Source organism: Mauremys reevesii, linkage group 14 (assembly GCF_016161935.1).
Source record: "Mauremys reevesii isolate NIE-2019 linkage group 14, ASM1616193v1, whole genome shotgun sequence".
Lineage (NCBI taxonomy): Eukaryota > Metazoa > Chordata > Testudines > Geoemydidae > Mauremys > Mauremys reevesii.
In genome coordinates this window covers 18,100,661-18,114,891 of record NC_052636.1, presented here as the reverse complement: position 1 = coordinate 18,114,891, position 14,231 = coordinate 18,100,661, and the positions used below count along the sequence as shown (strand labels likewise).

The 14,231-nt window shown below is 46.6% G+C and overlaps 1 non-coding gene and 1 pseudogene across 1 annotated transcript; both read left to right on the top strand.

The window, feature by feature from the left end:
• The window catches only part of LOC120381661, a 111,653-nt pseudogene that overhangs the window by 59,548 nt on the left and 37,874 nt on the right, over window positions 1-14,231 (top strand).
• Window positions 7,972-8,043, top strand: TRNAY-GUA. Its single transcript has one exon. It is a non-coding gene; the product is annotated as a tRNA-Tyr (tRNA).

The window sequence follows — 14,231 nt, the reverse complement described above, 5'->3', positions numbered from 1 at the left end:
AGGGTTGCAGCTGTCTGGAGGTGCTGCCTCCCTCAGTCCCACCTCACTCACTCCACAGGGCAACTGATTACAAAGGGGGGGGAAGATCTTATTCTACTTCTAGCAAAAAAGACATTTCTTTTACCTTAATTATACTACCTTAGGGGCCCCCTATAACAGATTAGCAAGGTTCATTACCGCTGTTTTGGCAGGGTGGTGCTGGGGAAGGAGGGTTTGTTTCCACGAGGCGGGCGGCGCTTCGGGGGGGGGGGAATTGTTTCGAGGGCTGGGAAATGCTAATGGGGTTCTTTTCAAAGGACGGCGGTGCTGGGGGCTGTGTTTCAGGGGCTGGGCGGTGCTGGGGGGGTGTTTCAGCAGCACTGGGGGTGGGGTTTTTTTGGTGAGGCTGGAAGGTTTTCAGCCCTCAGCTGTTTTCTTTGGAGTAATATTGCCCTCGCCACTTTACGAGTTGTTTAGGCCTGGACTAAACCACAGCCTCGGGCCTCACATTCAAGTATCCTGCAGTCTGAACTTCACATCTGATACATTCCCTCATTGGCTACCACTGTTTGCCCAGCAGGGAAGTGCTCCTTGTCCAACAAGGTAGCCAGCTTGGGACCCGTAGGCATGGAATGGCTCTGAAGGAATCAGCTGTTTCTCTCTGTACTTCATGAAACTTTGGATCCAAATGATAAAAGACAGTTGTGCCCAATTTAATCATGGCGTCCTTTACGAGTGTGACCAATGCCACTTAACTAGGGAGCAGGTTCTAAAAATAGTTTACCTGGGCCACAGGTCACCATAGCTTCCATCTCTGGGGTGAAAATCAACCACTAGTACCTGCAATTTCTACCTGAGCTCTTGTCAAATCTTTGACCTTCCTTGGAGTAATTTTACACTTCTCTGGCGTAGAATTCTTCACCAACCGCACAACAGATCAATAGCGACAGTGAGGTACAACTGCCCCAACTATGCCCTTTTATTTCTTTAATCTGGTGGCACAAATTTAAACTAGGGACTAAATTCAGGTGCGGCTTAGAATCCCTGTAAGACAACAAATGTCAGGTCTCTATTAAAAATAGGTATCTTTCTGCAGCTATAGCACATTCAACACGGATTTCATTTGCAGCATCTCCCAGGGGTGAGCTGAAGAGAAAAGTCATTTCCATGTTTCCCATCTCTACCTCGATAGGGATTGTATTTCCCAAATAATAGGCAACATGCAGCTAATGAGGAAGGAGATCTCTTCAGGAGCCACTTCCTGCAGGGCCTGGCCCACAACTGCTTTGGGAGCCCAGTGCATGGGCACTTTGTTTAGTTACAAGTTATTTACGAGGGAATCCTCTTCCCAGCCCTTTAGAAAAAATACTGACCTAACCAACTGCACAACAGGGGGATTGGGATGGTGATGGGGAATAAGGGAATCCCTCTGATTTACCCCATCTTCTTCTATTGTTACAGAGGGTGAAATGACATTTTCCCCTATCCCTGCCCTGTTCCTGCTCTTTGTTATAGTTCAATATATTTTAAGTGAGGAAAATGGTAGTAAAAATATCTGCTCCCCAGCACAACCTGAACCAACATCTGAGCAACTGGGAATGAAACAATTGGTTCCCCAAGGGAGAATTCGATGACTAACAATTGCTGTGAAATGGGGGAACAGTATAACCTTGATGCTCAGGGTTTGTTTAGACTAGGGAAAGTGATGGAGTTTAGGTCAGGACAAGGGGGAAGCTAATGGTAACCCCTGCACCTGCGCTGCATCTGCACAACAACTATAATTGTCTTTTTACTCCAAGATCACTAATTTGAGCAGCCAACGCCACATACAGCCCTAGTGGCTGTCAGGCACAGGTAGTTTTTGCCTCAGTGTAGCTTGCTGGGATCAAACCTCTCTCCCCCACCTGGAGGGATGAACATTCCTGGCAGAAGGGACACACACTCCTACGACTCAAAAGGAAAGGAGTTGATAGAAAAGATCATAGGACTGACCCCAAAGAAGGGTGAGCTGCAAAAGGCAGAAGCAGGCAACTCATCTGGGGGAGTTGAGCTACTACAGTGAAGATGGTGCAAAGATCACTATATGGGAATTAGCAAATGTGATTTAAAAAAAAAAATCTTTCTCCAGCCCTAGTCAAGGGATTTATAACAGTTCACTCAGTTGACCAATAGTCTGAGGTCCTGCAAAAGGCCTTTGTGATGTCACTGCTGCACCCCTCCCTTGCTGGGCTAATGTCCTGCCCCTGGCCAGGCACTTTTCAGGTTTGAGCTACTCCCTGGGGATCACCCCACTCAAGGAGCGTTTGTTCTAGGCAGCAAGCCGGCTAGACAGGAAAACATCAGACACTGCTCCCAATGCTACACTCAGTTTTTCAGAAATTAGTTGACTTTATGGCCAGAAGAGCATCTAATCTGACCCCCTGCATATCACAGGCCTCCTGTATGACACAAGAACTACTTTTAGGGCAACACGTTCCAGAAAGGCATCTAGTCTTCATTAAATGACATCAAGAGATGGAGAATACACCTTATTACAATATTTGTGCCTTAGTTGTAAAATGAATTTGTCTCTTTTCACCTTCCAGACATTGGGTCTTCTTATGCCTTTCTCTGCACGATTAAAGAGCCCTGTAATATCCAATCTTTCCTCTCCATTAAGGCAGTTCAATGAAGTCACCTTTCAATCTTCTTTTGATAAGCTAAGCAGGTTGAGCTCTTTCAATAGCTCACTAGAAGGCATTTTTCTCCAACCCTCAGAACCTTTGGTGGCTCTTTGCTGCCCCAGCTCCAATTTCACAACATCTTTTTCAAACGAGGACACCAAAACTGGAGGCAGTATTCCAGTATCAGTCTCACTGATGCTGTGTCACCTCCTGTGACGTTATTGACATAATCTGTAACTGTATAGATCACCGTTGTGACCACTGTTGTATATTTGCAGCCAATATTGTAGAAAGGTTGTCGTGTAAGGGGTCTGTGGAGCGGTTCTGATTGGCTGATTATAATGATGCTATCTCTAGATGTGTATCATTTTTGTAGTTGATGTTATGAGTATTGGCTCTATGCTGCCTGTATTTCAAACTTGTGCTCTGCTTCCAGGGAACAGCCCAGCCAGAGAAGTTGGTGTCAGTTCTGCCTAGACTGCTTGATGGCCCATTAAGGACCATCAGCTACACAATCGACCCATTGAGAGAAGGCAGATACGCCTTGTGACTCAGCAAGGTGTGCAGGGACCTGCCTATGGACAGAACTCTAAGGTTTTTCTGTGCCACATGCTGGATAGAAGCAGCAAAGAGTCCTGTGGCACCTTTTAGACTAACAGATGTTTTGGAGCATGAGCTTTCTTGGGTGAATCCCCACTTTGTCAGATGCATGTAGTGGAAATTTCCAGGGGCAGGTATATATATGCAAGCAAGAAGCAAGCTAGAGATAACGAGGTTAGTTCAAACAGGGAGGATGAGGCTCTCTTCTAGCAGTTGAGGTGTTGTCACCGCCTGCTTCTTACTTGTTAGTCTATAAGGTGCCATGGGACTCTTTGCTGCTTTTACAGATCTAAACTAACACAGCTACCCCTCTGATACTGGATAGAGTGTCCTTGGGACAAAGAACACAAAGACCACATGGCAAGAGACTATAAAAGGCTGATGTTTCGTCTCCATCTTATCTTCAATCCTGCTTCATACCTCTGGAGGGACTTTGCTACAAACTGAAGCTCTGTACTAAGGACTGAATGACCCATCCCAGCTGTGGATGGACTCCAGAGACTTGATTTGAACCTGCAGTTTATTCCATCACTGCTACAAGCCTGAACCAAGAACTTTGACATTACTGGATGTAACTGATTTCGTTTAACAATTTTAACTCATCTATATTTCTTTCTTATTATGAATAAACCTTTAGATTTTAGATGCTAAAGGATTTGCAAGAGCGTGATTTGTGGGTAAGATCTGACTCATCTATTGACCTGCATCTGGGGCTTGGTCCTTTGGAGTCCTTTGAGAGAACCTTTTTTCTTTTACTGGGGTATCAGATTTCATAACCATTCATCCCCATAAGGAGCGGGGCTGGTGGTGATAGAAGGGAACTGGAATAGCTGAGGGTATTGCTTGTATGACGTCCGATTAGCCAGTGGGGTAAAACCAAAGCCCTCTCTGCATGGCTGCTGTGATGTGCTTTAATAGTAAAGAGCACCCAGCCTTGAGCTGTGACTGCCCTCTCTCCAAGCAATTTGTCCTGAATTGATACTCTCAATAGTGTCCTGCCAATGGTCGCATTGTTACAGGGGTCGTCCGGGATTACAGCTGGGAACTCTCCGAAGCTCAGGATGCGCTTCCTCAGCTAGGGGAAGTATGTAACCCACACACCTCCAGGGTGTGGTGGGGCGTCCCAGCTAGTGGCACCGGGATCACTTAGAGGGAGAGATAAAATGAGTCTTTTCTACAGTCTTAGCCAGCAGCCAGGTGGCTTTCAGTTCATGCTGTGGAGGCCCACACACTAAGCTCCTGAGTTCCCAGTTTGATCCCACCCACCGACAAGTCACCGACCCGGATCTGTCAGTGTAACAGACACAGCTGCCACCCCAAGAAGGAGAGAGCTGCCTTGCCATACCCAGCCGCAAAGAGGTGCCTAGCAGTGAGCTGACACCGTTCAGAGCTTCCTGTGACAAACTGCAAACTTTGGACAATAGCAAGGTGGTAGGAAATGTTGCCCTCAGAGTGGCCTGGGTCAGAGCCCATGGGGGGCCCTGGGCTCCCCTGCCATCTGCCACGCCCTTTCCCCCGAAGGACTGAAACCCTGACCACTAGGCAACTTCCCCAAGAGCGAAGGCCATCACAAGGCATCTGTCTTTGAAAATTTGCAAAGGATGCAGGAGCAGAAAGGGGAGAGAGGATGAGGGTGGCTCTTGGGAAGAGGGAGGGAGCCTTATGAGACTCTCTTGTTTATCACCATCAACCCAATGATCAGATCATTGACGCCTAGAATCTTCCCTGACATGTTGTAATTGATTGGATCTAGGTTTTAAAATGGGTACCACATTTGCAGACGGAGAAATGTCAGCGAGTTTAGTGGAAGGCCATTGCAAGCTCAGCTAATTATGCAATGTAGCTTATGGCCCATCTAACAAGCTCCTCAAACAATAGCTCCCAATTTTCATTCACATTGTTCTGTTTAGAGTTTTTCTCCAAAACACTTTCCCTAATCATTTTGGTCAGCTTTGGAAAGTTAGCCCTTTCAGTGCACCAAATATAAATATTGCTGGTGGGGGCTGCCCTCTATTGGTCATAAGAACAGCCATATTGGATCAGATCAATGGTCCAGCCAGCCCAGAATCCTGTCCTCCCACAGTGGCCAATGCCAGGTGCCCGCGAGGGAATAGACAGAACAGGGAATCATCAAGCAATCCATCCCGTCGCCCATTCCTAGCTTCCGGCAAACAGAGGCTGGGGACAAGAGCATGGTTTTGTATCCCTGCCCATCCTGGCTCATAGCCAATGATGGACCTGTCCTCCATCAACTTATCTAGTTCTTTGATGGACCCTGTTATAGTCTTAGCCCTCACAACATCCTCTGGCAAAGTTTCCCCAGGTTGACTGTGTTGGATGAAGAAATACTTCCTTTGGTTTGTTTTAAATCTGCTGTCTATTCATTTCATCAGGTGACCCCTAGTTCTTAGTCATCTCTTTTCCAAGCTGAAAACTCCCCTCAGTCTTATTAATCTCACCTCACATGGAAGCTGTTCAAGATCCCTAATCATTTTGGTTGCCCTTTTCTGTACCTTTCCCAACTCCGATATATCTTTTTGAGATGAGGGCCACCTCCACTATTCAAGATGTGGGCATACCACAGATTTATAGAGAGGCAATATTATATTTCTGTCTTGTTAGCCATCCCTTTCCTAATGACTTCCCAACATTTTGTTGGCTTTTTTGACTGCCGATGCACATTGAGTAGATGTTTTCCGAGAACTATCCACAGTGACTCCAAGATCTCTTTCTTAAGTTGCAAGAGCTAATTTAGACCCCATCAGTTCAGATGTAGAATTGGGATCATGTTTTCCCATGTGCATTACTTTGCATTTATCCACATTGAATTTCATCTGCCTTTTTACTGCCCACTCACTCAGTTTGGCGAGATCCCTTTGTCACACTTTGCACTCTCTTTTGGACGTAACTAAATTGAGTTGGTTTGTATCATCTGCAAATGTTGCCACCTCACTGTTTACCCCTTTTTCCAGATCACTTCAGAGTATGTTGAACGGTGCTGGTCCCAGTACAGACCCCAGGGGGACACCACTATTTACCTCTCTCCATTCTGAAAATCAGACCCTTTCTTTCTTGCCTTTGAACCAGTTACCTATCCCACAGAGGACCTTCCATCTTATACCATTTTGCTTCAGAGCCTTCGGGGAGAGACCTTCTCAAAGGTTTTCTGAAAATCTAAGTATACTATATCCACGGGATCACCGTTATCCACATGCTTGTTGACTCCCTCAAAGAATTATAGTAGATTCGTGAGGCATGATTTTCCTTTACAAAAACCATGTTAATTCTTCCCCACTGTAAGCGGGGGCAGACTCACCCGGTGGTGCCTCCTGCTGGTTGTCTTGGGAATTAGCTCTCCAGCTGTCAGAGTGCCCTCTGCAGGCCGGTGATCTGCCTTACCGCAGCTGGCCCCCTGTCCCTCCCAGGACTCCGGTGCCCCTTTTACCCTGGCAGTACCCTCCCAGTTCTGGTTCTCCCCCTCCCAGGGGAACCCCCACCCAATATCCCCACTTCACCTCAGTCTTGGCTACTGCCCAGTCTCCATCCAGCCCCCATTCACTGGGGCAGACTGCAGTATGAGCCACTCATCACAGGCAAAGGGGTTTGGACCTGCTGCCTCTGCTTCCCCCTGGGCTGCCCCATTGCAGCCCTGCACCTATTCAGCCTATAGTCAGGCCTGCAGCCTGGGGCTTTCCAGGCCAGAGCTCCCAGCTCCTCTGGCCCTTCCCCAGCCCTGCTCCCACTCTAGGTGTCTTGCTTGGGTCCCTGCAGCCAGGCCCTTCTCTCACTACAAGCAGAGGGAGACTGACTGGGCTCCTGGCTCACAGCCTCTTCTAGGGGCCAGCTGGGCCTGACTGGGGCATGGCCACAGCTGAGCCTGCTTCCCCCAATCAGCCCAGGCTCCTTGCCCCAGCCCCAGCCCTCTCCTGGGCTGCTTCAAGCCCCGCAGGGCAGGAGCAGGTAACCACCCGCTACACCCAGCAAATTCCGTTCACCGAGGTTTCTAATCATTGGGATCTACAATTTCACCCAATGTGCCTGGTACTGACGTTAGCCTTAGTGGCCTGTAATTGCCAGCTGCGTCTCTGGAGCCTTTTTCACACACTGCTCCAGCCAGGGACTAAAGGCCGCCCCAGACTTTCCCTTTCTCCCTTCTGGGAAATCAAGTTCACATTCTACAAGGAGCTAAAGAAGCTTCAACCCTGCATCTGAATTAATGTCACATTTCTCCCTGCCCGACACAAACAAATGTCATTTCAATCCTAGGTGAGTCCACTTCAGTCATTCCTCAGCCCCATTCCTTCACCCTCCTGCCTTAGCTTAGGGCATTGCGCCACCCTGTGGGCATTTCATGTCCCTCCTCAGTTTCACTTACAGACACAATTTCCTTTGCTGTTCAACGAACAGCAAACCCTTTCTGTGTCTCTAGTCTGAGCCAGGGCATTCAATTCCATTGAAACCTTCTCTCCTGCAATGGCTATGGTCAGACAGAGGGGACGTGGCCACCTTCAGCCCTGAGAGTGAGATATTCACTCTCCTCTTTCTTCAAGCTGCTGTTGTTATTCCATAAAACATGTACTATGGAATAAAAAGCTGAGTTTACTCCAGGGTGAGGAAAGAAAGGAGCCACCAACTCCCCGAAAAATCTCTGTGCCCCAGAGAGAACCTGCCCCTGCTATTGGAATCACTGATGTGCTTCAGCTACAATGGGGAAAGCATCTGCTCTCATGGGGGTATAGCTCAGTGGTAGAGTGTTTGACTGTAGATCAAGTGGTCCTTGCTTCAAATCCAAGTGCCCTCTAATAAGCCTCTCCTTATTCTTTTATTTTATTTTTTAAAAAAAAGGGAAAACATTTTGATTACCATTCTCCATTATGTTCAGGAGCTCCACTATACGGGGATGCTTGAAATGAATGTAACACTCAACATTTCACTGTCCAAATGCATAAAAACCTAGCACACCTGCCCATCAGCTGAAATCAGTTCCAATCCTCTAAGTGTCTAGTTTATGTTTTCATCAATTAAACAAAGGGATCATATGAATGTACATTTGCAGATCCCTCTTCTCCAGGGCTGTGCTGTGCAGAAGAACAAGAACCATCCAGTTGGGGTTCAGGAGTCTGACGAGCAAAGGCCACTTGGTGCGGGCTAAAGTCACCAGCACTTTGGCTCCTTCCCATTCAACCAGCAGCTGGGCCCCCAGGACAAGGCATGAGAAGAAGACAGTGGCGGTGAGCAGGAAAATAGCCACCAACAAGCTGGCTAAAGCTGTCAAGATCCCCAGGGAGGTCACCATGCCCATGTCTAGAATGTACTGACTGCAGCAGGGACCAAAAAGGCAGAGAAAAGCCCTCAAAAGTTCTAAGCTGCCAAGCCCCAGAAGGTGATCACAATCCTACCTAAAATCAAGACAGGAGTAAGGCTAATGTCATCTCCAAAACCAGGGCTAAGAAGGTAACACTGAGAAAGAAGTGCAGAGATTTCCATTGGGATGACTCCTGCTCCCCAATGGCTCTGTTATGAATCACCATGGACCACCCGGAGAGATCAAAGTCCTGCAGGACAAACAGCCCCATGGACAGTATAATGAAGTGGTGGCAGTGGGGGGAAGTGCTGTGTTTTGTGTAACACCTGCCAGGTGAGAGATGCACTGACAGGGCAGCTGCCCATGAGCTCATTCTCTTCCATCTGCTTCTGCTGTTATTTCAGAGCCAGCACGAGCGGGAGTGTGTCCCTGTCACTTCACCAGCTCTAGAACAGGCTCTGTCTGCAGCCCAGCTCTGATTAATCCCACTTTTTAATGTATTCCTACTGCGATACTTTCCCAGTTCTCTGCCTCATTCGAACATTCCAGTCAGAGACGGAATATGGGGAGGGATGGACTAATTTGTGTGACATTCGGTAAGTTGCCATCGTATGTGACTGAAACCTCTGCTGGAGGTGGGCAGGAGCCTGTTACACACATAAAATAGCTAAGCTTTACCAAACTACCTACTACACATTCAAACCTTCCTGTACACACACAATAGAAATTGGGGCTCTGAGAAATGGCAACTTTCCTTTAACACAGATCTTTGTTTTCTCTACTTCCAGAGGCATTGAAATAGAAGCACATTACCTTTAAACAGCTGCTATTTTCATGATCAGCAGCAGAGCCTCTGTAAATTTGCCACCCATAGAGCTGATTGTTTCTAACTGCAGGGTTAGCCAGACCATTCAGTAACATTATCGCTCTGTTCACAAAGCCTTTGGTTAGTGACGAATCATGAGACTTATCCCTTCCTGCTGTAATTCCACTGACTCCAGTGTCTCTTTCCCCAGTTCTGGTTCCAACAAAATAAACAAATTAAAACAACCTTCAGAACTAACATGCTGTGGGAAAGTGGAAATGTTGATAGCTCAAATAATTCAGTTTCTTCTGTGTCTTGTGTGTGTCTATCTGCTTTGTGTGTGTGACCGGTGGGGCATTTTGTTTGCTCCTGGCAGGTTCAACCCTGTCTGATTTGTCTGTGGGGAGGGGCCAGAGAAAACAGACACCCTGGCCTTCCAGGTTGGGGTTAGGCAAAGGAATAACAACCCTGTCCCATAAAAAAACAAAACATGTTACAGAAACAGTGGTAGGAACAGGGCTAGAGAAACTGGTAAATAATCACAATACCCAGGCTTGAAGTAATCGGAAACACAGAATTCAAAAAGCAAAGCTCAGGGGATATTGGGGGTTTATTCTCTGAGCTTAGCCATGTGCTATAGCACAGGGAGCACTTTGGGATGTCTCCCATCCCACAACCGGGGAAAGGAAAAGGATTCTTAGGCTCTAGCACGGATTGAAGGAGGATGGTGATGGGCAATAAGGGAATCCCTCTGACTTACCCTAACTACAGCCCTAATGGATGTCAGGCACAGGTACTTTTTGCCTCAGTGTAGCTTGTTGGGATCAAACCTCTCTCCCACCTGGAGCTGATGAACATTCCTGGCAGGAGGGACACACACTCCTTCAACTCAAAGGAAAGGAGTTGATAGAAAAGATCACAGGACTGACCCCAAAGAAGGGTGAGCTGCAAAAGGCAGAAGCAGGCAACTGATCTGGTGGAGCTGAGAGACCACGGTGAAGATGGTGCAAAAATCACTATATGGGAATTAGCAAATGTAATTAAAAAAACCAAAGTTTGGCCAGCCCTAGTCAAGGGATTTATAACAGTTCTCTCTCATGTGGATTTTGTGATGTCTAATAAAGCTTGTGCGCTGACTGAAGCTTTTCCCTCGCTCAGAGCACGTGTAGGGCGTCTCCCCAGTGTGGATTCTCTCATGTCTGATAAGGTGAGAGCTCCGCCCAAAGCTTTTCCCGCACTCAGAGCATGTGTAGGGCGTCTCCCCTGTGTGGATTCTCTGATGTGTGATAAGGTTTGAGCTCTGATTGAAACTTTTCCCGCACTCAGAGCATGTGTGAAGGTGTCTCCGATGTATGATATATGTATGATTGAGCTCCGACTGAAGCTTTTCCCTCACTCAGAGCATGTGTAGGGCGTCTCCCCTGTGTGGCGTCTCTCGTGTCCGATAAGGGTTGAGCTCCGACTGAAGCTTTTCCCGCACTCAGAGCACGTGTAGGGCATCTCCCCTGTGTGGCTTCTCTGATGTGTGATAAGGGTTGAGCTGCAAATGAAGCTTTTCCCGCACTCAGAGCACGTGTAGGGCGTCTCCCCTGTGTGGATTCTCCGATGTATGATAAGGGTTGAGCTCCGACTGAAGCTTTTCCCACACTCAGAGCACGTGTAGGGCGTCTCCCCTGTGTGGATTCTCTCGTGTCTGATAAGGTGAGAGCGCCGCCCAAAGCTTTTCCCGCACTCAGAGCACGTGTAGGGTGTCTCCCCTGTGTGGCTTCTCTGGTGTGTGATAAGGGTTGAGCCCCGACTGAAGCTTTTCCCGCACTCAGCGCACGTGTAGGGCGTCTCCCCTGTGTGGCTTCTCTCATGTCTGATAAGGGCAGAGCTCCGATTGAAGCTTTTCCCGCACTCATGGCACATGTGGCGTCTCTTCCAAGTTGATTCTGTTGCGTGGAATAAGGGCTGAGTGGCTACTGTAGTTTTCCTCTGGCCTCTGCTGAGTCTCACAGGCTTTTGTGTTTTCTGGGAGTGCACAACTCCTGGAAACATTCCCTTTGGATCTTCCTGATAACATCCAATCTGGATCTACTTGCACAGTGTCTTCCTGCTGGGGTTTCTCCTCCTCGTTCTCACTCACCATCCCATCGCTGGATGGGAGACAGAGAGAATCCAGACATAGGCCACTCCCTGTGCCTGAGAAAAAGGAAATGTCAGAGAGAGGAATGGAAAAAGGGATGAACAAACCAAAATATATGTGGGAGAGATCAAACCTATCAGGTGCTGATTTTCCCCAAACCCTTCCACAGGGAAGAGAGGAAGGGATCAGTTCTGGGTCCTCATTGCACCATAACTCTCAGGGGAAAGTGAGATCAGGGAGTGACCTGCTGCCAGTTGTCAGTCAGAATAGGACGGAAGCCATGTGGAATCATTATGGCAGATGTCACTCATCTGCAGGGAACAATCCTGACCTTGAAGAGTTCACAGGGTCTTTGTAGGGCATCCCAAATGTTTCCTGCATTCGTAAGCTGTTGTTGAGTTGTTTAACCAATTCCTCACCTGTGAAGGCAGCTCTCAGGACCACTTCTTTCTCAGAGCCCTGGATGTCTGGGACCCATGGCTCTTCCCCTCGTTCCAGCTGCGAGATCACATCAGGTTTTGAAATTGGAAACCCTACTGCAGGCAAAGAAAACAAGGGAGGTCAGTGGAATTTGTGGGATACTTGGCACAAAGAATATTCCATGGTTTTAACCCCATCTCACTTTTAGGCAGTAACATCTGTAGCCCTCAGGATTCATCTGCTTGCCTGCATCAATATCTCTTTTCTTATAAGTACTGTAATGTGATAAGTTTATTAATTCATATTAAAAATACGTTTGGCTGTAATGCAAGAAACCTACAGGCCAAAAACCTGCATTTTAAGCTAAAGCAAAGTTAGCATAGCTACATCCTGTGCCCTTTTACCCAGAAAAGGAACTGTTTTTCCTATACCCAAATAAAGTGCCTACGCTTAGGTTTAAGACCCTTTACCTAGACCAACAGACAATGAAGAATAGCAAAGGGGATTTTTCAAAGTTGCACTCACAGACTGAACAAGTACCCCACAAGTGCGCAGATACCTGCCATCCATACGCACACACATACTAGCCTATGGAGTAAGCGCAGCCTAACATTTCTCTGGGGGAAGACTGAAATTTGGGCATAAGAGGAAGGATTTCCGGCATTTATTTCTATAAAAAGAGGTAACCTACCTCACTATGGTATCCCCACCTCGACCTCCTCCTTCTTCTCTACACTTCACCATCTTCAACTACGTATTCATGCTATCCATCTACGACGGCTATTAACCAGTAATAGGCCGCACTTATTTTATTTTCAAACCTTAAGTTCAAAAGGGACTCGGCTAAGCTTGGTCTCTCTAAACTTTATTTTAATTTGTGTATTAGATTATTCAGTTGAGCTAAAAAGTAAATTCCAAAGTAGCTTTGACAGCTCTTTGCATTAGTTTCCCTTGCAAGTGCTGGGAAACCAGAACCGCCAGAGGCGAGGCCAACAGCAGTTTATCAAAACAGGGTGTGAATATTAACCAAAATTTGCAGCACATAATATTGTATCATCATATGTATCTCCTGAATAACAGTAATACAATTGTAACTCTGTAATTCTACCTGTTTTACAATTTACTTACTATTTCATTGAGTTTAATAAAGTCTTTATGACTATATCTGTCTCCCTGTGAGCTTCCTGTCATACCCCCGAAGGTCCCTTTATCAATTCTGTGGAACCCGATTCGAAACACGAACTTTTATCTTCTGATTAAACAAATTGGCAAGCCTAAACCCATATTAATTAATATACATGATTAAGTGTTATTAATTAATTAAAATAATTACAATACAAATTAAATTAAGTTGATAAATCAAATCAACATTACTAACACACCCCAAATAAGGCTACGCATCCCAAGGCCATCTTCCTTGGCTCAAAGTGGCAGGAGAGTTACTATTATAACAAATCATATTCATTACCTTAGTGCCTAAGGACCAACTAACAGTGGGTCCCCATTGTGCTAGGCAAAGTGCAGACAGAGAATAGTAGATGGCCCATGCCCTGAAGAATTTATAATCTAAATCAGGGGTAGGCAACCTGCGGCACACAAGCTGATTTTCAGTGGCACTGACACTCCCTGGGTCCTGGCCCCTGGTCGGGGGGGCTCTGCATTTTAAATTAAGCTTCTTAAACATTTTAAAAACCTTATTTACTTAAAATACAACAATAGTTTAGTTCTATATTATAGACTTATAGAAAGAGACCTTCTAAAAACATTAATATGTGTTACTGGCACACGGAACCTTAAATCAGAGTGAATAAATGAAGACTCAGCACAGCACTGCTGAAAGGTTGCCGACCCCGATCTAAATAGACAAGACAGACACAGCATGGGGGAAGGGCTAGAACCCACTGTTAGAATAGAGATATTCAGGCCTGCCTGTAAAGCCTAGACTTTAAGAACGTAGGTGTATTTTTATCACTTTGTCTTTATACCCCTGTAACTAGCTAATTATCAAAATCTCAGTCTGCCTGTGTAAGGGCCTTCTCTCACTAGGATAGGCTGAGGCCTTGTTCTTAGGCTAAGGCCTTTGGCTAAGCAGCAGGGGCAGCCATAAGCTGGGAAGCAAAGGGTCACATCCTCACATCCCTAACCAGTCACACGGAAATAAGGTGCTATTGGGCTGTTAGGAAGATGATCCTGTCCTGATAGTGCCCATCGCCACCAGATAAAGAAACAGATCTTAAGATGGATAAAGAAAACTTAGTTTGATAGCAGCCTGTCTGGCAAGAAATCACTTATCAATGGTTGTGGTTGTGAAACCCTCATTTCTGTACTGTT